General features: G+C 41.4%; 1 long non-coding RNA gene across 1 annotated transcript; it reads right to left on the bottom strand.

Moving 5' to 3' along the window:
* Positions 1-4,272: 4,272 nt before the first annotated feature.
* On the bottom strand, positions 4,273-4,759 carry LOC112844489 (uncharacterized). Its single transcript, XR_003217217.1, has 2 exons — positions 4,566-4,759; positions 4,273-4,451 (listed from the first exon to the last, which is right to left on the bottom strand). It is a non-coding gene; the product is annotated as an uncharacterized LOC112844489 (long non-coding RNA).
* Between the last annotated feature and the right edge of the window lie 18,669 nt (positions 4,760-23,428).

Consider the following 23,428-nt stretch of genomic DNA (forward strand, 5'->3'; position numbering starts at 1 on the left):
TGTCCCAGTGCTGTGCAACATGAATGAAATGTTCTGCACATTTCAGTCAAATGTCTCTGTTTTCATTACAGTCAGAGCATGTGAACGCAGCTCCCACTCTTCATTAATATCATGTACTGTAAATCCGAGGTAACTATGGTCACCCAGCCACATCCAGTAGCCTCCAGAGAGACCAACAGCTGGTGCACTTTGTAAAATAATTGTTGTTGTTAATCAATTAATGAGTTAACGAGATAATAACAGGTTAACCTGCCCTAATAATTAGACTTTGGTGACAAACTGATGTGATCTCCATGTTTCCTTTGTTGGACTGTGGGCGAGTGTCAGAACTGAATGTACTAACATGTAGTGTTTATATATGTGTCAGTTCCAGTTTTAGAGCTCTAAAGTGCAGCTATCATGTTAGGAATATGTTAGAAATAGACAGTAACACTGAGTTCAAATCTTTATTACCCCTCACTGCATTCTTGATGTTCATGAATTCAGCAGGTTCATGATTGTCTGCAGCATTAATCTCATATTTCCATCTAAAGTTTTGAATTTGACTGTTTGATGTTCTTTATGATCTCTAGCACCAGTACCCTTCCCCTCTGTTTTACTTTCTCCCTTTCTTTCTTTCTCTTCCTCCCTTTCTGTTAGGATGCCTGGGTCGTTGACCCAGGGTTTTGAGTTTATTATTTTATTTATTATTTGTAGTCTTTGGTTTCTTTGTTAGAGTTCTGTCTTATGGTTTATGTCTCTGTGTTCTCAAGTTGTTCTGTCTCCCCTGTCAGCTGGATCCCCTTGTCAAGTTCGCGTCTCTGTGTTATGTTTCCTGTTTTACTTTGAAAGTCCGTGTCTCATGTAAATGTGTCTGGTTTTGCTTCCTTTGTCTCGTTAGGCCTGATTTACCCCAGCTCTGTTTCCCTCCTGTTACCCATTCCCTGATTGCTCCCTCTGTGTATTTAAACCCTGTCTTTCTCTGTGTCTGTGTTGTGATCTACCCTTATCTTGCTGTGTGTGTGTGTGTGTGTGTGTGTGTGTGTGTGTGTGGTGTGTGTGTGTGTGTGTGGTGTGTGTGTGTGTGTGTGTGTGTGTGTGTGTGGTGTGTGTGTGTGTGTGTGTGTGTGTGTGTGTGTGTTTTTACGTGTTTACGTGTGTGTTTACGTGTGTGTTTACCTTGGAGTCTCAGTTTTGTTACTTTTTTGGAGTTCAGCATTAAAGCTGTATTTAAGTTCACCTTTTGTCTCCGAGTGTCTGCACTTTGGGTCCTTTTCCTGCCTGCACACAGCCGTTTCATAACACTTTCTGTCTAATTGATTGTCCAAATTTTAATAACTTAAAAAAATAAAATAAACAAACAGTAATAATTTAGATCAGTCAAGTGGACCAAAAGGAGTTCTTCCTTCCCACCATCACCAAGTGCTGCTCACAGTGGATTGTCTGATGATTGGGGCTTTCTCTCTAATATTGTAGGCTGTTACCTTACACTGCTAAACAGCTTGAGATGACTGCTGTTGTCTGTTGGGATTTGAACCTTATAAATTAAGTTAAATTGAATGGATGTAAATGGATAGGTGTTATTGTATGACAAACAGAAAATGATTATTGACAGATGGATTGTTGTTCTGTGTGTCTGCAGTCTGTCAGGCTGTCTGATCACAGAGGAAGGCTGTACTTCTCTGGCCTCAGCTCTGAGCTCCAACCCCTCCCATCTGAGAGAGCTGGACCTGAGCTACAATCATCCAGGTGACTCAGGAATGAAGCTGCTGTCGGCTGGACTGAAGGATCCAGGCTGGAGACTGGACACTCTCAGGTATGGAGAGAATGTCTGATAGATGATGAAGAGCAGGAAACATTTCCTGTGTCCTTCACTCACTTCCTGTTTGTTTCCTACAGATGACACATGAGCAATCACACATGCAGGAATATTTTCAGGGACAGACACACTAGTCTAGCTGGATAGTACATGAGTCTGTTTGCAGGAACATTAATGATAACTGATAAGTTATGTTGAGAGTTTCATTCAAAGTAGACCTACAGTTAGGTCCATAAATATTTGGACAGAGACAACATTTTTAATTTTGGTTACCATGGTGAATTTTGAATGAAAAAAATCAGATGCAGTTTAAGTTCAGACTTTCAGCTTTAATTCAGTGGGTTGAACAAAAAGATTGTATAAAAATGTGAGGAACAATAAAATAATTGGATGAAAATATAAGAAAAATAAAATGTTCATTTCTAATACTTGGTTGAAAACCCTTTGTTGGCCAATGAGAGCCTGACGTCTTGAACTCATGGACATCACCAGATGCTGGTTTCCTCCTTTTTAATGCGCTGCCAGGCCTTTACTGCAGCATTAAGTTGCTGTGTGTTTGTGGGTCTTCCTGTCCAAAGTTTAGTCTTCAACAAGTAAATTGCTCAGTTGGGTTAAGCATAGATTTTGTCATTCCTAATAGTGCAGCAGTTTCTCAGAGGTTTTTTTTTTCTTGTCAAAGCTTAAGGATGGCTTGTTTCACCTACATGGAGAGCTACTTTGGCTGCATGTTATCTGTTTACAGCAAAATGTTCCAAAAGCAAGCACCATACCTCAAATCCACCCCCTGACTTTTGTCTGCTTAATAGATGATGACATAGCCAAGGAATTGTTCTCTCCTGCCCATGAAATGGATGATGAATCAGTTGTCCAATTATTTTTGATCTCTTTAAAAAGAGCAACCTTTTGGGTTTCAGTAAACAGGTAAAAAAAAACTTGTGTCAGTGTCCAAATATGTATTGACCTGAGTGTAAATAAAAAAGCACTATTGCATCTGAGATGATCAAAATCCAGCTGTAGTTGAGCTGCAAGAAAACGTTTCATGTTCCAGCTGTGCCACATTTCATATTCATTTAAAATTAGGCTTCAAAGTGAGGATGACTGATTTTGTTAGACACCTGTTTCCATGAGTCCTCTCTCCTTTTGTCCCTTCCTTGGCTCCTCTGCTCACAGCTCTGGTGGGAGGGGCTAAGATGTGCGGAGAGCAGTGCAGGATGAACAAAGTGAGGAATGAGAAAGGGGCACAGACTGAAAAGCTTGATGACCTTAGGCAGGTCTATGGGACAGACAGTAAATTTATCATGTTTGAATCAGTGAGTGAGATGAAGAGTGATGGTGGAGATGGACTACATACACAGGAGGCTGGCACTGAAATAATCTGTATAAAAGGTGAATTAATACTGAGGACAGGTGAAAGATGCAGAGGAAGGTGAGGAAGTGACAAAAGGAGCCTTTATTGACCAAAAGATAAAAGTCCAACATCAGGAAACACAAAGTCCATTGAACAGAAAACAGTCCAAAGGAAGAGGGTCCTAATGCGATTGGTAACTGCGATAGACTGTTCAGGTTACTGTGTTGAAGTAACTTCATCCTGGCAGCGTGTGCTATTTTGAACTGTATTTGTTTACAATTTGGAAAGTCAAGTTTGCTGAATGAACTATGAGCAGTTTGAATCAGTTATATTTCATTCAATACAGTGGTGTATTGACAGACCCAGGATCAGTCCAAATCAGCAGTTTGATCCACGTATGGATTGAAGTGTATTTGTGAAAATGTTAGACTGTTTCTTTATCAGTGTCTAACAGTATGTGTATGAGAGCCATGTAATGTCCATGTGTGCATGCTGACTGTGCTGCTCTGACCCCTCCTCCTTTCAGGGTGGAGCCTGCTGGAGTCCGATGGTTGAGACCAGGTCTGAGGAAGTGTAAGTGTGTTTTTAATGGGATTCATGAAAACAAAGCAGCGCACATTCAACCATCTTCATCATGTCAGGAGTCATCATCAAAGTGTCAATCAATGAACAGATGATGGATCAATAACTGCAGCTGGATTGTGTTTGTTCTCTCCATCAGATTCCTGTCAACTCACAATCGACACAAACACAGTGAACACAAACCTCCAGCTGTCTGACAACAACAGGAAGGTGTCACAAGTGAAGGAGGTTCAGTCATATCCTGATCATCCAGACAGATTTGAACTTCCTCAGCTGCTGTGTAGAAATGGTCTGACTGGTCGCTGTTACTGGGAGGTCGAGTGGAGAGGAAACGTTTTCATATCAGTGAGTTACAGAAGAATCAGAAGGAAAGGAGGCAGTAAAGACTGTAGGTTTGGTAAAAATGATCAGTCCTGGCGTCTGAGTTGCTCTGATTTTTGTCCTCGTTCTGTCTGGCACAATAACAGACAAACATCCATCTCCTCCTCCTCCTCCTCCTCCTCCTCCTCCTCCTCTTCTGTCTCTAACAGAGTAGCAGTGTATGTGGACTGTCCTGCTGGCACTCTGTCCTTCTACAGAGTCTCCTCTGACACTCTGATCCACCTCCACACCTTCAACACCACATTCACTCAAACTCTTTATCCTGGGTTTAGGTTCTGGTCTCCTGGTGCCTCAGTGTGTCTGTGATAAGTTGAGTGTAAAGTGATGAGGCAACACATTCTCCTGCATTGTAAACAAATACAGTTACACAATTCCATCTCCTCAATAGGTACACACTTTGACCAAAAGAAATCGGTCAGATCTGCAGGTGGGGAGAGTCAACAGAGATTTACTCACCATGTGGATTTCGTTCTTCCTTGTGCTGTTAGTGGTGTGCGCCCATGAGACTTTATATTTGTGTTGTTTGCCCTGTTTATTCTTTGCTGTGGACATTGTCCTCCGGGATTTAAACTTCACTTTTAACAGGAAGAAACCTCCGGCAGAACCAGGCTCAGGGAGGGGCGGGGCCATCTGCTGCGACCGGTTGGACTGAGAGAAGGAAAACAGGATAAAGACATCCTGTGGAAGAGAGACAGAGATTAATAACAGATATGATTCAATGCAGAGAGGTCTATTAACACATAGTGAGTGAGAAAGGTGACTGGAAATGAAAAACTCAATGCATCATGGGAATCCCCCGGCAGCCTACGTCTATTGCAGCATAACTAAGGGAGGATTCAGGGTCACCTGGTCCAGCCCTAACTATATGCTTTAGCAAAAAAGAAAGTTTTAAGCCTAATCTTGAAAGTAGAGATAGTGTCTGTCTCCTGAATACAAACTGATGATAAGATGGGGCCTGATTATTTAAGACCTTGTATGTGAGGAGCAGGATTTTGAATTGAATTCTGGATTTAACAGCAAGCCAGTGAAGGGAAGCCAAAACAGGAGAAATCTGCTCTCTCTTTCTAGTCCCTGTCAGTACCCTTGCTGCAGCATTTTGGATTAACTGAAGGCTTTTCAGGGAGTTTTTAGGACTTCCTAATAATAATAAATTACAGTAGTCCAGCCTGGAAGTAATAAATGCATGAACTAGTTTTTCAGCGTCACTCTGAGACAGGATATTTCTAACTTTAGAGATGTTGCGCAAATGGAAGAAAGCAGTCTTACATATTCTTTTAATATGTGCGTTGAAAGACATGTTCTGGTCAAAAATGACTCCAAGGTTCCTCACAGCATTACTGGAGGCCAAGGTAATGCCATCCAGAGTAAGAATCTGGTTAGATACCATATTTCTGGTCTTTATGTCTTTAAGACATTCCTGCAGTTTAACTAATTGGTGTGTGTTACCGGGCTTCATGGATAGATAGAGCTGCGTGTCATCTGCATAGCAGTGAAAATTTATGCAATGTCTTCTAATGATCCTGCCTAAGGGAAGCATGTATAATGTAAATAGAATTGGTCCTAGCACTGAACCCTGAGGAACACCATAATAGACCTTAGTGTGTGAAGAGGACTCTTCATTTACATGTACAAATTGGAGTCTATTAGATAGATATGATGCAAACCACTGCAGCACAGTACCTGTAATACCTACAGCATGTTCTAATCGCTCTAATAGGATATTATGATCAACAGTATCGAACGCAGCACTGAGGTCTAGCAGGACAAGCACAGAGATGAGTCCACTGTCAGAGGCCATAAGAAGATCATTTGTAACCTTCACTAAAGCTGTTTCTGTGCTGTGATGAGCTCTGAAACCTGACTGAAACTCTTCAAATAAGCCATTCCTCTGCAGATGATCTGTTAGCTGTTTGACAACTACTCTTTCAAGGATGTTTGATATGAAAGGAAGTTTGGAGATTGGCCTATAATTAGCTAAGACTGCTGGGTCTAGAGATGGCTTTTTAAGTAAAGGTTTAACTACAGCCAGCTTGAAGGCCTGTGGTACATAGCCGATTATTAGAGATAGGTTGATCATATTTAAGATTGAAGAATTAATTAATGGCAGGACTTCTTTGAGCAGTTTTGTAGGAATGGGGTCCAAAAGACACGTTGATGGTTTGGAGGAATTAATTATTGAAGTTAACTCAGAAAGATCAATTGGAGAAAAAGAGTCTAACTTAACATCGATGGTACTAAAAGTAGCTGTAGATAATATTACATCTGTGGGATGATTATTGGTAATTTTTTCTCTAATGATAAGAATTTTATTTGTGAAGAAGTTCATGAAGTCATTACTAGTTAACGTTAAAGGGATTGTTGGCTCAGTAGAGCTCTGACTGTTTGTCAGCCTGGCTACAGTGCTGAAGAGAAACCTGGGGTTGTTCTTATTTTCTTCAATCAGTGACGAATAGTAAGATGTTCTGGCTTTGCGGAGGGCTTTCTTATAAAGCAACAAACTATTTCTCCAGGCTAAATGATGCTCCTCTAAATTTGTGATACGCCATTTCCTCTCCAGCTTACGAGTTATCTGCTTTAGGCTACATGTTTGAGAATTATACCACGGAGTCAGGTACTTCTGATTTGAGGCCTTAGTTTTCACAGGAGCTACAGTATCCAGAGTCGTATGTAGTGAGGAGGTAAAATTATTAACAAGATAATCGACCTCTGTTGGAGTAGCATTCAGATAGCTGCTCTGCTCTATGTTGGTACAGGGCATTGAAGATGATAACAGTGGGTGGATTATATTCTTAAACTTAGTTACAGCGCTTTCAGAAAGACATCTACTGTGATAAAGTCTACTCTCCACTGCTGTGTAATCAATTATTGTAAATGTAAATGTTATCAGGAAATGATCAGACAGCAGAGGGTTTTCAGGAAACACTGTTAAATGTTCAGTTTCTATGCCATATGTTAAAACAAGATCTAGAGTGTGATTAAAGTGGTGGGTGGGTTCTTTTACATTTTGAGAGAAGCCAATTGAGTCTAATAACAGATTAAATGCGATGTTGAGGCTGTCATTTTTAGCATCTACATGGATGTTAAAATCACCCACAATAATTATTTTATCTGAGCTGAGCACTAAATCAGATAAAAAGTCTGAGAAATCAGAGAGAAACTCTGTGTAAGGCCCAGGTGGACGATAGATGATAACAAGTAAGACTGAGTTCTGAATGTCCATTTTAAAGTGGTCGTGTGTAGGATTGTGTTTCCTTCCTTTGTGCAGTTCTTACAGTAAACATGTTTGAATGTTTCCTGTTCCCCTGATGCTTCTTCCTGTTGGATAAAGTTGGTTTGAATAACATGTTCTTATAGGTTTCAATGAACTTCAAACTGGGATCCACTTACAAAACTGTCTCATTTTATTGGAACGATCCACATTTGCATCCATTCACGGTACATTTGACATCTGAACACGTTTGTACACATGATGAAAGGACAGATGGTGTTTGTGTGTCCTTCTTAAACTTAGTGTGAATGTTTCATCATGTAGAACTACTTAGAACAAAGTCTTTGGGAACATTTGGAGAACACGTTTAGGAAAGTAACATCCTGGTAGAACATTTTCTTAAAGCAAAGCAGAGCTGCAACATGACTGTGAGGATTCACAATAATAAAGTCACAATACTTTATTATTATGAAGACTAAAGTGCACCTTAATGCTGCCAATGAATACACATGTTCTTTGTGAAAGCATGAGCACAGCTGACATGCACCACACTGACCCCACTCGCCCCATTTCTTCATCCACTTCTTGCTCTTGTGCTTGAAATGAGACGCAGACGCAGCAAAAGTCAGAGGCTCTAAAATCCACAAAAAGGGGGCTTGTTAGATCAGGATATTGATGTGATCCATAGAAAACATGGATAATACACCACTTTATTTGAAGACATCTGTAGCACTGCCTCAGGATGTTTCCACAGACTCCTCTGTGCACCTAAAGAAAAGGTCAAAGGTCAAGTAGTGACTAAAGCAGAGCCCTGACGTTCTGACATTTATCACACAGTTAGAACAAATGTCTGCTGATGACTTCATCTCATGAAATGACTGATAGATGTCAATTCATTGATCAGCTGAGCTGCTGCTGCTGATCTTCATCGTGCACAGAAACATTCAGCTTGTTTCAATCAGTAAATAACTCCCACTACTCCCAGTTTGAACTGTTCCCACTCAAAATGCTGTCAGAACAATGATCATTGTAGAACTTCACAAACATCACGTGTTGTTTTCCACATGTAAGATCAGCAAACATACAGAAACTTCCTGTTGCCACACACGGCCTCTAAAATCTCTTCCACGCTTTCTGTCTGAAGTCCACTCTCTGTGTCGGATCCACAGGAAACAACAAGATCTTATTAACATGGTTTTCAATGTGTCTCCTTCCAAAAAGTCCAACCAATGAACAAATGTGTATATTTGTGGAGGCCGAACAAAAGCATGACACATTTCTCTGTTTCTATAAACTGGTGTCAAACACAAATATGAAGAGTTTCATTGACAGACTCCAAAATGCCCCCGCAGTGAATCACAGGGAAATCCTACAGTGTGCAGAGAATCTTAATGGCTCCAACATCAACACATCCACAATGTTGGATCCAGTTCTACCTCACAGAGTTACTAAGACACACCCTCTGCCAGCATTACAACAGCTCCACCTGCTTCACCTGCCTCCTCAGCCTCTGTACACCTGAAGAGAAAAGAAAGGCTCCAAAAGCTCAAATCTACAAAGGATTCATGAAGTTTCATCCAACAATAACATGTTTGCCTTCCACAGTGTGCTGTTAGACACCACTGTACCTCTGCCATTTCAAAAAGAGCAGCTTGGGAACATTTTGGCTCCAAACACTTTGTGTTTAAGTTCCTAATCTTTGTTTTCTTTGTGAACAACATCTGGAGCTTTTTGACTCATAGAAACATCATTTTGTTCTTTAGATGACAGCAGATTGGGACTGAATAATCAATCACTATCAAACCAATAAAGATGCTGATTTTACAGGAACTTTGTTGGAGAAGCTGGAAAGACATGAAACTGGTGGAGATCCCAAACCAGTTGATAGTGCTGATTATTCCAAATAAAGCTGTTTTCCATTTGAGATGAAATGACTTTCTGTCCTGATATATAATAAAGATGTGAGTTGTTTTTGAGCCCCTGTATTAAAAGTAGATCCAGTTTAAAGTCAGCTTGAGTTTGATGTCTTTATGTCAAAGCTGCTCATGATGTTGAGCTGCTGATGGAATAAAAACAGGTAAAAATCTGCCTCAATATAAAAGCATGTAGTCCAGACTTAAATGTAGCCTATTGTTAGCTGAGGTCCACACACAGTGTTTGACAGTGTAAACTGTGTGAAAGGGCTGCTGGTGGAGCTCACTAGGATGAGCAGGTGACCATGTGCCACGAGGTGGAGAGCAGCTGGCCTGGCTTTGATTCTGACCACGCCCCCTTTCTCTCTCCCTCTGCTTTGCTGTCACTTATCTTCACTGCTCTGTCCAATAAAGCTGAAAAAGGCCCCAAATCAAAGAAATCTGCTGCAGCCTCTGAAATGTCTTCTGTTTCCTTCCCGACGGCTTTTTCACCGTCAGCCCATCAGACAGTCCAGCAGCATTTATGATGATGTCATGATGTTGAAGAGACTGCTATGGTGGCCTCCCATGACCCCCAGCCTCATCTACACTGAGATGCAGACATTTGAAAACATTCAGCAGACGACTGAATAATAGTCCAACACAACAGTCTGTGTACAGACACACACTGAGCTTTCATAGAGTCAAAGGAGTCAATCAAACACAGCTAGTTGAGTCATTTCTTGTGTGAGTCTAAAGTGAATCTAGTATTTGAAAGTCCACTTCCTGTATTTGTTGTTGAAGACTTCTTCAGCTTCTTCTCAAGGACATCAGCTGCTTGTTTGGCAGCAGAGGCAGTTAAGAAGCTTCCTGAAAAACACTGAACAGTGAGTTCACTGTGGCATATGACAAATTCAGCTTTCTATGTGCAAATGTGTCTGTGTCAACCTTTCAAATGCTGTTGAAGCCAAAACATCAGCGGCTCCTTGGCTGCTCACTTCATGCACTTCTGTCTTTGTGACAGTCCAATGACATCACAGCTGTTTCCACCCCCAGTGTCTCAGGACTGGACACCTTTAAACATGTGGAGGATCAAACAGCCGTCCAGCTAAACATACATGAAACTATCAAAGCTGACAATCATTCCAATAACATCTAATGGTACATATATATAGACACAGGACTACAAGGAAATGGCTCTCAATTCAATTCAATTCAATTCAATTTTATTTATATAGCGCCAAATCACAACAAAAGTCGCCTCAAGGCGCTTTATATTGTACAGTAGATAGCACAATAATAAATACAGAGAAAAACCCAACAATCATATGACCCCCTATGAGCAAGCACTTTGGCGACAGTGGGAAGGAAAAACTCCCTTTTAACAGGAAGAAACCTCCGGCAGAACCAGGCTCAGGGAGGGGCGGCCATCTGCTGCGACCGGTTGGGGTGAAAGAAGGAAAACAGGATGAAAGACATGCTGTGGAAGAGAGACAGAGATTAATAACAGATATGATTCGATGCAGAGAGGTCTATTAGCACATAGTGAGTGAGAAAGGTGACTGGAAGGGAAAAACTCAATGCATCATGGGAATCCCCGGCAGCCTACGTCTATTGCAGCATAACTAAGGGAGGATTCAGGGTCACCTGGTCCAGCCCTAACTATATGCTTTAGCAAAAAGGAAAGTTTTAAGCCTAATCTTGAAAGTAGAGATAGTGTCTGTCTCCCGAATCCAAACTGGAAGTTGGTTCCACAGAAGAGGGGCCTGAAAACTGAAGGCTCTGCCTCCCATTCTACTTTTAAATACTCTAGGAACAACAAGTAGGCCTGCAGTGCAAGAGCGAAGTGCTCTAATAGGGTGATATGGTACTACAAGGTCATTAAGATAAGATGGGGCCTGATTATTTAAGACCTTGTATGTGAGGAGCAGGATTTTGAATTCAATTCTGGATTTAACAGGAAGCCAATGAAGGGAAGCCAAAACAGGAGAAATATGCTCTCTCTTTCTAGTCCCTGTCAGTACTCTTGCTGCAGCATTTTGGATTAGCTGAAGGCTTTTCAGCGAGTTTTTAGGACATCCTGATAATAAAGAATTACAGTAGTCCAGCCTGGAAGTAATAAATGCATGAACTAGTTTTTCAGCATCACTCTGAGACAGGATATTTCTAATTTTAGAGATGTTGCGCAAATGGAAGAAAGCAGTCTTACATATTTGTTTAATATGTGCGTTGAAGGACATGTCCTGGTCAAAAATGACTCCAAGGTTTCTCACAGCATTACTGGAGGCCAAGGTAATGCCATCCAGAGTAAGAATCTGCTTAGATACCATATTTCTAAGATTTTCAGGGCCGAGTACAATAACCTCAGTTTTATCTGAATTAAGAAGCAGAAAGTTAGCGGCCATCCAGGTCTTTATGTCTTTAAGACATTCCTGCAGTTTAACTAATTGGTCTGTGTTACCTGGCTTCATGGATAGATAGAGCTGCGTGTCATCTGCATAGCAGTGAAAATTTATGCTATGTCTTCTAATGATGCTGCCTAAGGGAAGCATGTATAATGTAAATAGAATTGGTCCTAGCACTGAACCCTGTGGAACACCATAATTGACCTTAGTGTCTGAAGAGGACTCTCCATTTACATGTACAAATTGGAGTCTATTAGATAGATATGATACAAACCACTGCAGTGCAGTACCTGTAATACCTACAGCATGTTCTAATCGCTCTAATAGGATATTATGGTCAACAGTATCGAATGCAGCACTGAGGTCTAGCAGGACAAGCACAGAGATGAGTCCACTGTCAGAGGCCATAAGAAGATCATTTGTAACCTTCACTAAAGCTGTTTCTGTGCTGTGATGAGCTCTGAAACCTGACTGAAACGCTTCAAATAAGCCATTCCTCTGCAGATGATCAGTTAGCTGTTTGACAACTACTCTTTCAAGGATTTTTGATATGAAAGGAAGGTTGGAGATTGGCCTATAATTAGCTAAGACAGCTGGGTCTAGAGATCCCACAGCCAGATCAGCATCTGGCTGTGGGAACAAATGATCCCTGTTTGTCTTCAAATTGTGTGCATGTTTTAGACGTGTGTCACATGTAGAAACACAAAAATCCCACAATGACACAAAGATGTGTTTGACACAACTGTGCAGCTGTAAGTTGTTTCTAATGATTCATTGAAGCTCTTCTAACATTCTGGAGACAATCAGTCCATGAATCTGTTCAACACCACAACAATTTGACTTCAATGTGAACGTTTGCCATTAAATAACCTTCTTCATCCAGCTGACAGCATCCTTCATTCTATGATATGAACAGTTCCTCCTGTTGATGACAAACCTCTGACATGATCTGCTTGAGGAGCTTTTTCATGTGAAGCTCTCTGAGCTCAGGGCTAAGTTGCTGTGTTTCATCTTTAAGAGCTGCTGCCTCCTCGCCGGACTTGTTCTTCTCTTCTTCTCCTAATGACACCATTTCTGCTTCAGATCTTTCACTGGGCCTAAAACAGATGAAGAGTAGATCTACTGCTGTTCACTGTTTGTGTCAATATGGAGAAATATGAAAGACAAACACAGCACATACAGAGAAATGTAGACAGAATGTGCAGCCAGTGCAGTAAATGGTCTAAATATCAGCTCTTTAGAAAATGATCCTGATGAACATGAAACTAACATCCAATGAGAAACACAGCTTCCTTGTTTCATGTCCAATAACAATAAATGAAGAGCTAATAAAGAGCTATTCTATTGTAAAATGCTGAGATGATTATTAGACAGAACCCAGCGGCTCACCAAAAGCCTGCATTGAAAATCTATATGAAAGTAATCTATGCTCATATATGGCAAAATCCTTTAAGTGTCACTGTGTTTTTCATCTGTGCTCTTGTTGGTTGGACAAGTTTGTAAATGACAAAGAGCTCAGTGGACTTTGCATCCATCAAATCCTGTTAGATGTTTGTTTTTCCTTCACAGCTTTGTGATGAAGGCTAAAGAACAGAGATATGAACTATTGCCAATATGAATCCTGATGCATGACGTGGGCACAGACCCACCAAAGCAACACTCAGCTCACCTCATTCCAGGCGCTTGTCTGCTGGAGACCATGAGCCTTGTTAGTCACACATTAGCACCGTGGTAGGAAACAGCCTCCATCATTTCATTAGATCTGAATTTGGACTGTTTCCCTCTGGATGAGAACCAAGTCTGTCAAATCTATTGATCCAACACAAACTATCAAACACATTGGCTCACAGTCAGATTGGCTTTGTATGGATGGTGTAACAGGGGCTGGGAAAGGATGCTGAAAGCTGAATATAATACAGAACAATAACAGGACATATAATCATGTAGCAAACATGATCTTCAACAGGCACACTTCTATTATTCATGATCACAAAGAACTTGTGCAGCCCTGATATCAGCCCTAATATATGAGTGTGTTTGCCCAAAGATTGAAACAGCATCAACATGACAGCTGTAAGAAATCTTCTCTCAGCCTTGTTTGGCAGAAGATCCCTGCAACAAAGATTGTAGCTGAAAGATGACGTGTGTAAAGTTTGTCTTTGGGAGGGTTGAGGCTGTTTTTAGACCTTTGATAGTTTCAATCCAGTTCTGAAAGACAGAAATAAAAACAACATCATTAAGATCAGATCATGGAGCTGTTTCCTGCCTTGTTTCTAGCTTCACATTACAAGACTTTACTACAATAAAGATGCTAACATGTATCTGTAGGAACAACATCATTGAATCTAGAACAACTGGAGCCAAACCAGTGGCTCTGCTGGGATCACTGGTGAGCCAACACTTCCTTGTTGGATGCAGATTTCAGGGCTTCCTGTTGCTCCTCCGTTATAACTGTTCTCTCTTCTCAACACATGATGACACAAAGGAATCAGCAGTGACGAAGATGATGCTGAAGCACACATTTCACACATATAACAGAGCAGTCCAGTTACACACACCTCTGCTTGACATTAGGCCTCAAACAAAGACACAAAACACTAACTTGACTCTAAATAGAAGAAACTGGCAGCTTTTTCTGTTCTGTGCTTCTTTATATTTGACACACATGCTTCTCTTTGTGCAAACACACATCGCACTATAAGGGTAACCTAGCACACAATGATTGGACAGCACAGTGATGATGCTGGGAGATCCTATACGAAGCAACACAGAAACACTGAGAACTTTAAACATTGATTATATTGAGATAAGCAGCCGACCCAGTCTAGATAAAGGCGAGCAGCTGGGACCGCTGCTGCACCAAAAACAGGTTTCAGTGTTTCCATGTGTGTGTGTGTGATGTCTTTACTTATACTGGTCAATAGACTTTAGTCAACACATGATTGAAAGGTGTTACACATGAAATAAAAACAGTGTTTCATCTTTATTCCTCTGAAGCAGCTGCATTATAACCAATCTGCTCCTTTGTGGCCTTTAAAACAGCTTAAATAACTGTTGTTATATTTGTTTCTGCTCCTCTTGGACAGACGACTCTTGAAAAGACATTTTTGAATTTCAATGTGACTTTAACTGGATAAATATGGGATATATAAACGTCCCTCTGCAACAAACTGATTCCAGCTTCTACCTCATGATAGGAATGTTTTTGTGGCTCAAGATGACCTGATATCTTTCATGATGGAGACATTTGACACATGTTTCACATATTATAGACCAACAAGTTATTCATAGCAGTTTAAATACGGGGAGTCACTTTTGGGCCCAGCAGATAAAACAGAGCCAATATTTCCTTCTTTATTTAAGTGACGTGTGTCACAGATGTGACCTAGTAAAGTGTAACTGAACATTAGTAACGTTATTAACACTCTCAGCTGGTCCTTGTTCCAGACCTGAAGATCCTCTTCTTTCATTCAGCAGCAGCTTCAGGTCTCTGATGGTCCAGGCTTGTTGTTGGGAAACAGCCCTGCTGGGATGATGGTGTCCTCACAGAAACAGTCAGTGATGCTGTTGATCTCCATCACAGAGCACGTCCCAGTCTGCAGTCTCAGTCCTGCAGGGCCTCGCTGGCTTCCTGACTCCACCCAGTCAACAACAGGAAGTGTTTGCAGGAACAAACTGAGGCTGTGGTCAAACAGGAGTTTTTATCTCCTGGCTCTGACTCTCACTGCGGCCCCGCTGCTGTGTCAACATGTGTTTGTGCTAAACAATGATGGAAAGTGTTATAAATGACTTGTTGGCCTCTGATCTGTCACAAACAGCTGAAATGTGTCTCTCATGAGTCACATGAAGGTTTCTGACAGAAAGGACAAAAAGTAGCTGCAGTCAGTTTGTGTCATTTTTATATTTATTCATCTGGGAGAAAAATCTGAGGGACATTAAAATGTGTTTTTCCACAGAGACAAGAACATAAATATAACAGAACAGGTAAATGAACATATTTCAAGTAAACAGCTGGACTGATCAGGTCCAAACACAGAGTGATCAACAAACAGCTGTCATATCTTTATATATAAGCTCTTTATAAATCCTGTTCACTGCAGTCTGTTTACTAATAATGTCAAACTGTTAGAAACACAGAAACATCAGAATCGTCTTTGTTGACATAAACCTGTCTGGGATCCTTTGTTGTTCTTTTGATGCAGAGTTACATTATAAATATAAAGAGTTATTTCAGAGTCTCATCAGTTTTCCTGCATGTCTTTATTGAACACATCAGCAGGGCTGAAGCTCTCATGTTAAACACACACTGATCTATGGACACGTTCATGTGTTTCTAACAGCATCATAACCAGGCTGTTATCAGCTGCACTAACATGATGTCACACACACTGAATGTAACAGTGACATCATCACACAATCAGCTGTGATTGTTTCACTGTCATCAAACTAGTCAACAGGAAGTAGAATCAACAGAAACCAATCATTTACTGACAGCATGTCTGATTGAAATAAGTGCAGATTATGTATGAAGTATAACTGCACACAGTAACTGTGTTACAATAAGGACTTAACAGCGCCCTCTGCTGGAGTGTTTCAGTACTGCGTTAACTAGAATACACCACCTCCTCCTCCTCCTCACACCACCTGCTACAGCTCTACTCTTCTATGACTACAGTCATCCACAGCACTGATGTGAGGTCACATGGTTCATATGTAAGGAGCACAGAGACGTCCTAGCAGCTGACCTCAGGTCAGTTTAATGACTGTGAGCAGCAGCTGTGTTATTGTCACTGTGACAGGGAGACACTCTCAGACACAGCGCTCATGTCAGCTTGTTCTCATGCAGGAGGATCAGGAGCTCCATGTTTGTCTTTCTGTTTGAATCATGATGTGTTTGTGCCATCAGAGTCTGTCATGAGTACTCAGGGTTTCACAGCAGCTCTTCTGAATGCTGACGAGGACTCCAACCTCATGTTTCACCTCTCTGAGCTTCTGATGTCTGTGAACACTCGTGTTTCTTCTCTGGGCTCATCTGGACAAAAACACCTTTCTGTGTTTGGCTCCAGCCTCATGCTGACTGACAGGAAGTGTGTTATCCATGAGCTGCACTTCTTTGTTTCCTGCTGTGTTTCCTGTCTGTGGACAAACACGAGTGTTTCAGCTGAGGACTTGGTTCCTTCCACCTGTCCATACAGGACATCACGCTGTCTTTTCTCTTTAAATGCAGCTCCAGGTCCTTCCACGTGCTGCTCTGTATTTGTGCAGTTTGTAGTGTGTCCTGGGAAACGTAGCACACATGGTGTTCTTCTGGTGTTTCCTCCTTTCACTGAGTGTGAAACACTGACGCTGTGCTGTTGTTCACAGAGCTGATTCTAGCTGCAGCTGGACTCTGTCATCTAACTGAATGTGTTGGTGCTGATCACGGGGCTCTGAGGGGGGAGCAGCAGGAGGACTCTGGATGCTGACGTCAGTGTATCTGTGGAAGCTCACACAGCGTCTCTGTCATTCAATATTGTGCTATATATTGTATCTATGCAAAGATGAACAGACTGTGTGTTCACTGGTCTCTGTGCTGCTGACTGCTTTGCTGCAGCTCTGATGTCATCATCACTCCCTCCTCCACCCTCAGCAGTCCCAGCATGCTGCTGTGGTGCACCCCACCCTCACTCTACACCTGAGCCATAGACCACACCCTCCACCTCAATATACACCACAGTTTTCTCTGCTATGGAAATGAGACCAGGAGGAAATCATTATTATTATTATTTAATAAACGCTCACATTAATGTGGGCTTATTTGTTTCATATTAGAAACATTAGTTGAGTGTTTTTAGTATAAAATGGTGAAAGTCCCTCTTTTTGCTCCTCCCCTCACCTGTGGATGGACGGTGCTGTTACCGTGGTGACAGCTTGGATGTGTTTCAGTCCTGCCTGGTTATCACTGCAGGAATCTTTCACATTTATTACAGGTAATAACTCTGATTTTTCTGTGTATTATGAACTAAATGTATCCTGATACACACAGATGGATGAGCAGAGGTCACATGATGAAAGAACAAACATGGAGTCTTTGATTTATTTAGATATTTATTAATGAATGCAAACAAACCCTGACACTGAACCATCGTCCAGCTTTCACAGAACAAACCTGATCACATGACCTGCTGACCCAAACAGTGAAAAGCTCCATGGCAACAACAACAAACAGCCTCACATATGTTAACAGAGGCTGTTAGAAGCACAGAGTCTTTACAGTCTTTCTCCTGTTTGTACACAGATCTCTGCACATCTTCATCACAGTTACTCACAGACGTGCAGAGTGTGTGGATATCAAAGCTAAGTTTCCACCATGTTTGTAGTCTGTACTGGGACTCATGGAGCATCTCTCTATGAGCACTCAGTGCTTTAAACAGTGAGTCCCAGTTTAACCAGCAGCCTTCACACCACACATCACACAGACATGGAAACTTCAAACCCTCAGACTGAAGTCACTGGCAGTCTCTGGCACCAGCGACTGCGCTAACAAACATACAGCAAACAGTGAAGGTTTGGTAGAGAAAGCTGGTTGGGTAATACCAAGTATGCAGCGAAGGAGGCGGGGTTACATTACTAGATGATTAAACATGAAACTATTTTGCTGATAATAATTGAAACGATCAAAGAAAATCAAGATAATTCATACTTTTATAAACTGGAATGATGAAATTATATTGGCTGGATCTGATTATTGGGGTCATGACCCCCGTAACCCCCCTGGAAATGATGCGCCTGGTCCTGAGGTCAAATCCACCATCTTTGTTTCAGTGCTGAGCTTCATGTTCTCCCGTGTTTGTGTGCGTCCTCTCCGGTACTCCGGCTTCCTCCCACAGTCCAAACACATGCAGTTAGTGGGGTCAGGTTAACTGTGAGTGGTTGTGTGTCTCTGTGTTATTCCACCTTAATAAATGACTTCCTGTTAGCATTAAGTGCTTCTGTAGGACTGATGTCATTTTCATGGTTGGATCATTTAAATGAAGCTGGACTCAGATGCAGTAAATAAGTTGATTGATCATTAATGAATAAAGCTGGTCAAATCCATCACGTGGACACATGTGATTGTGTAGTATTGATCCCAATGCTGGTATTAGTCCTGGATCAATAACACTGGATGGATGCGTTCAGCATGGAGCCCCTGAGCTGTGTTACAGACAAACATGAAACTGACAGGTCTGTGTCATTCACAGTCTGTAACACTTCTAAACAACAGAGGCTGACCCAAGTGCCTCAGAGCCAGGCACGCTCACATCACAGCTCTCTAAAGAAGTTTCAAAATAAGAGCTGAAAGCTGTGTTTGCTTGTGTTAGCTTATTATTGTGGAGACTAACATTCAGTGATCATGTGTTCAGACTCATAATGATTACTCTCATAAATCCTGATCTTTGTATTTACTGTGTGTTGGATCAATAACTGAGATTCATCGTATCACACAGCTGTGCTGCTGCTGCTGCTGGTGATGTCAGCACATCTGGAACAATACAAGGTATCTGCTACCAGACTGAGCAGGACGTGAGACCTGTGGACTGTTTAAAGCTGTCCCTCCACAGGTCACTCAGGCCTGATCCACACCTCAGTGAGATTCTCTGACTTCCTCAGTAGAGACAGAAACCATTCAGATCCAGTATTATGTAGAGGGAGGACGTATGTGCGAGGGCTCCCGGTTCACATCTTAAAATTATATTTTTAACGAACTTGTCGAAGTCAATTTAACTAACTTTGAAAATAATGAGCATGTCTAAACAAGCGAAACCAACGAATGTACAAACTCCAGCTACACGTGCTGCAAGTAAGCTAGCATCCTTTGCAGCTAACAATACGTCGACATTAACAGACGACCCTCCAGCACCTGAAAACCCTACAGCTGTAATGGTGTCTATGGACCAACTATCTGCCGAATTTGCCAAACAAAGAACCTCCCTTAAGGAGGATGTTTCCGCCCTGATTCGAGATGCCATCAGACCGATTCAAGATTCACTGGACTTGCTACAAACAACGGTGAGCTCATTCCAGAAACGTCTTACCTCCGTGGAATCTATTGCCGGGGATAACTTTGAACGGCTAACAGTAGCAGAGGCATCCATCAAGATGCTTCAGACCCAGAACCAGTCACTGGCAGACCGGTGCGACGACCTGGAGAACCGCTCACGGAGAGCCAATCTCCGTATACTGAATATTCCTGAAGGCAGCGAAGATGGTAAAGATCCCATAAAGTTCATCTCAGACGTCCTGATGGAAATGATGGGTTCCGAAGTTTTCCCTGCACCTCCTGAACTGGAGAGAGCTCACCGAACCCCGACTTCCAGAACCAGCCGGAGATCATCCCCCCGCGCGTTCCTGGTCTGCTTCTCCAGATTCCAGCAGAAAGAAGCCGCGTTGCGCTGGGCCAGGAACCATCAGCTCCAGTATCAAGGTGCTACTATTAGGATCTATCAGGATGTCAGCGTTTTACTCGCCAAAACGAGAGCCGCGTTTAACAGCGTCAAGCAAGCGCTGTACCAGAAGAACGTCAGATTTCACCTGTTATATCCAGCCCGGCTGCGAGTGATGCATGGAGACAACAGGCTCACCTTTGACTCACCTGATGAAGCCCAGCAGTTCATCGACCGGACTTTCGGTAAGGATTAGGACAGTGAGCCGCGGTTTGAACTTTGTGATCCAGTGATGTAAATACTCCTGTGCTCGGCAACATGTAGGTCAACTTGCGGCCCGCGGACTTGAAGTATAGACACTCAGTGATGTTTCTGTTGGCCTAAATAATATTACTCTGAGTTACTGTATCTCTTTAAGTTGTTTATACTAAAGCTGATGCTTTTCAACTCTGAGTATAACAACTCTATTCATATATGTGTATGCACCTGTTTAAGAGCACTCGTACTGCTTAATCATAATGGTGTTTTTTGTTGTTGTTGTTTTTCTTGTTTTTTTTCTGTAATTATATTCTATCATAGGAACTGGGAGCCTTCCTGTATAGAAGTGTTAAAAAATGTGTTCCTGGAAGTCTTTAGTAATAGTGTTTAGCCTGCAGCTTGCCTCAGAGAGAGCGACAAGTATAGGTTTAGTTTTAGTTTTAGTTTTGTTTTCATCCTTGTTTATGGACAAGCGTAAGGGAAAGGACACCACCAGATTTTTACAATGTTTGTTCACCTCTATGTACACAAGAGTTGAAATTTTCCAAATCGTGCACTTAAATATGCTCATTGCCTACCTTTTTTGCTGGTCACTCTTATGTTGTAATCACCTTAGTTAAACATGGTGAATGGTATTGGTGTGCGGGCGGCTTCTGTGCGATTCATTAGCTGGAATGTGAAGGGTTTGAATGGGCCTGTCAAAAGAGCTAGGATATTTAATCATCTTAAGTATCTAAAATGTGACACTGCATTTCTCCAGGAAACCCACCTGTTGGTAAAAGATCATATCAGACTTAAGAAAGGATGGGTAGGAAAAACGTTCCATTCGAGCCTCAACTTAAAAACATGTGGAACAGCCATACTAATCCATAAAAGAATTCAATTTAATGCATCCACTGTTATTTCAGACCTGCAGGGGCGATTTGTGATGGTTTCAAGACTCCTGTACCATAAACCTGTGGTTCTGATAAATATTTATGCCCCGAACTGGGATGATGATAAGTTTATTAGCAAAATAATATCATTAATTCCAGATATGAACTCAAAACAGCTGATTTTTGGTGGAGACTTGAACTGTGTGATGAACGTAGCACTTGACCGTTCCAGCTGTAAACCTACAAATCTCTCTAAAAAAGCCAAGTTATTATCCGTTTTTATGGCCCAAATAGGATGTGTTGACCCCTGGCGGTTTTTATTTCCACAAAGTAAATCATTTTCTTTTTTCTCTAATGTACATCATTCATATAGTAGAATAGACTATTTCTTCATTGACCAGAATCTTCTCCGCTTAGTCAAGAAAACTGAATATTTGACCATTGTTGAGTCAGATCATGCCCCTGTACTTTTAGATCTTGCGTTTCCTTTTTACCAATCAGAACACCCACCCTGGAAATTAGACAGGACTCTCCTGGCAGATGAGGGTTTCTGTGAAACGATATCAAAAAAAATAGATGACTTTTTAATTTACAACCAGAAAGATAATGTTTCACCTTCCCTCTTGTGGGAAACATTAAAGGCCGTAATCAGGGGAGAAATCATTTCATATTCGTCTAGAAAAAACAAAATGAATTGAATTAGGCAAGAGGAACTAATTAAAACCAACTCTATGTTAGATGCTCAGTACTCTGCTTCTCCTTCTCCTGAGCTTTATAAAAGGAAGCTAGATCTCCAAACACAATACAATTTGGTGTCAACTGAAAAAACTGAACGTCTTCTGTTAAAATCACGAGGTTATGTGTATGAGCACGGCGACAAAGCCGGACGTTTATTAGCACACCAACTTAAATGCCGCTCAGCCGCACAACAAATCACACAAATACGAAAAGATGATGGTGAGCTAACAATTGACCCTGAAGAAATTAAAGAAACTTTCACTACATTCTATTCAAATCTATATACATCTGAGACAACAAGTGTCTGCTCTGATATGGAGCATTTCTTTAATAATCTTCAGGTTCCTCTTGTAACAGCGGCCCATAGGACTGAAACTGAACTTCCACTCAGTCATGTAGAAATAAGTACTGCAATAAAGGCGATGCAGAATGGCAAGGCACTGGGCCCTGATGGGTATCCCATTGAGTTTTATAAAAAAATTTCTGACAAGCTAATAACAATTTTACTTGACGTCTTTAATGATTCTTTGTCTCGTGGGTCACTTCCACAGACAATGACTGAAGCATCTATTTCTCTCTTGCTGAAATCAGGTAAAGACAGCACAGAACCTGGTTCATACCGTCCCATTTCATTCCTAAACTGTGATGTAAAAATCTTGGCAAAGGCTCTTGTCCTACGCCTAGAAACCACAATCCATGACGTAATATCTGCTGACCAAACTGGCTTTATCCCAGGCCGTCACTCATTTACGAATGTCCGTCGGCTCCTAAATCTTATCCACTCTCCTGCATCCAGAGTGGTGCCTGAGGTGGTTATCGCGCTGGATGCAGAGAAAGCATTTGATAGGGTGGAATGGGGTTATTTATTCGCTTGTTTAAAAAAATTTGGTTACGGCCCCAACTTCATCTCATGGATAAGACTTTTATATACATCACCCAAAGCCTCTATAATCATAAATGGTCAATGTTCACGTTAGTTTAAGTTGACAAGGGGTACCCGTCAAGGCTGCCCAATCAGTCCATTGTTATTTGCCCTGGCCACAGAGCCCCTCTCTATTACACTCAAAACCTCACAATCAATTGCAGGTATCCATAGGATAGATAAAGAGCATAGAGTGTCCCTTCATGCAGATGATCTGTTAATATATATATCTGATCCTGTTTCATGTGTCCCCCATATTATCCACACCCTAAGCAGCTTTGGCTCCTTTTCTGGGTACAAACTGAACTTCAGTAAAAGCGAATGCTATCCTGTTAATGATCTGGCTCTTCAAATACAGAGCAGTGCTATACCTTTCAAAATAGCCAAAAACGGCTTTAAATATCTAGGCATAAATATAACAAGAGATTTGCATAATCTCTATGAAAAAAATTTCTGTCCATTACTTGAAAAGGTCAAATCAGGCTTAAAGAAATGGAAGCCACTTCATCTATCGTTGGCAGGGAAGGTAAATTGTATAAAAATGAATATACTCCCCAAGTTTCTTTTTCTTTTTCAGTATATCCCACTTTACCTTCCAAAATCATTTTTTAAATCT

Source organism: Oreochromis niloticus, unplaced genomic scaffold (genome assembly GCF_001858045.2).
Source record: "Oreochromis niloticus isolate F11D_XX unplaced genomic scaffold, O_niloticus_UMD_NMBU tig00000282_pilon, whole genome shotgun sequence".
NCBI lineage: Eukaryota > Metazoa > Chordata > Actinopteri > Cichliformes > Cichlidae > Oreochromis > Oreochromis niloticus.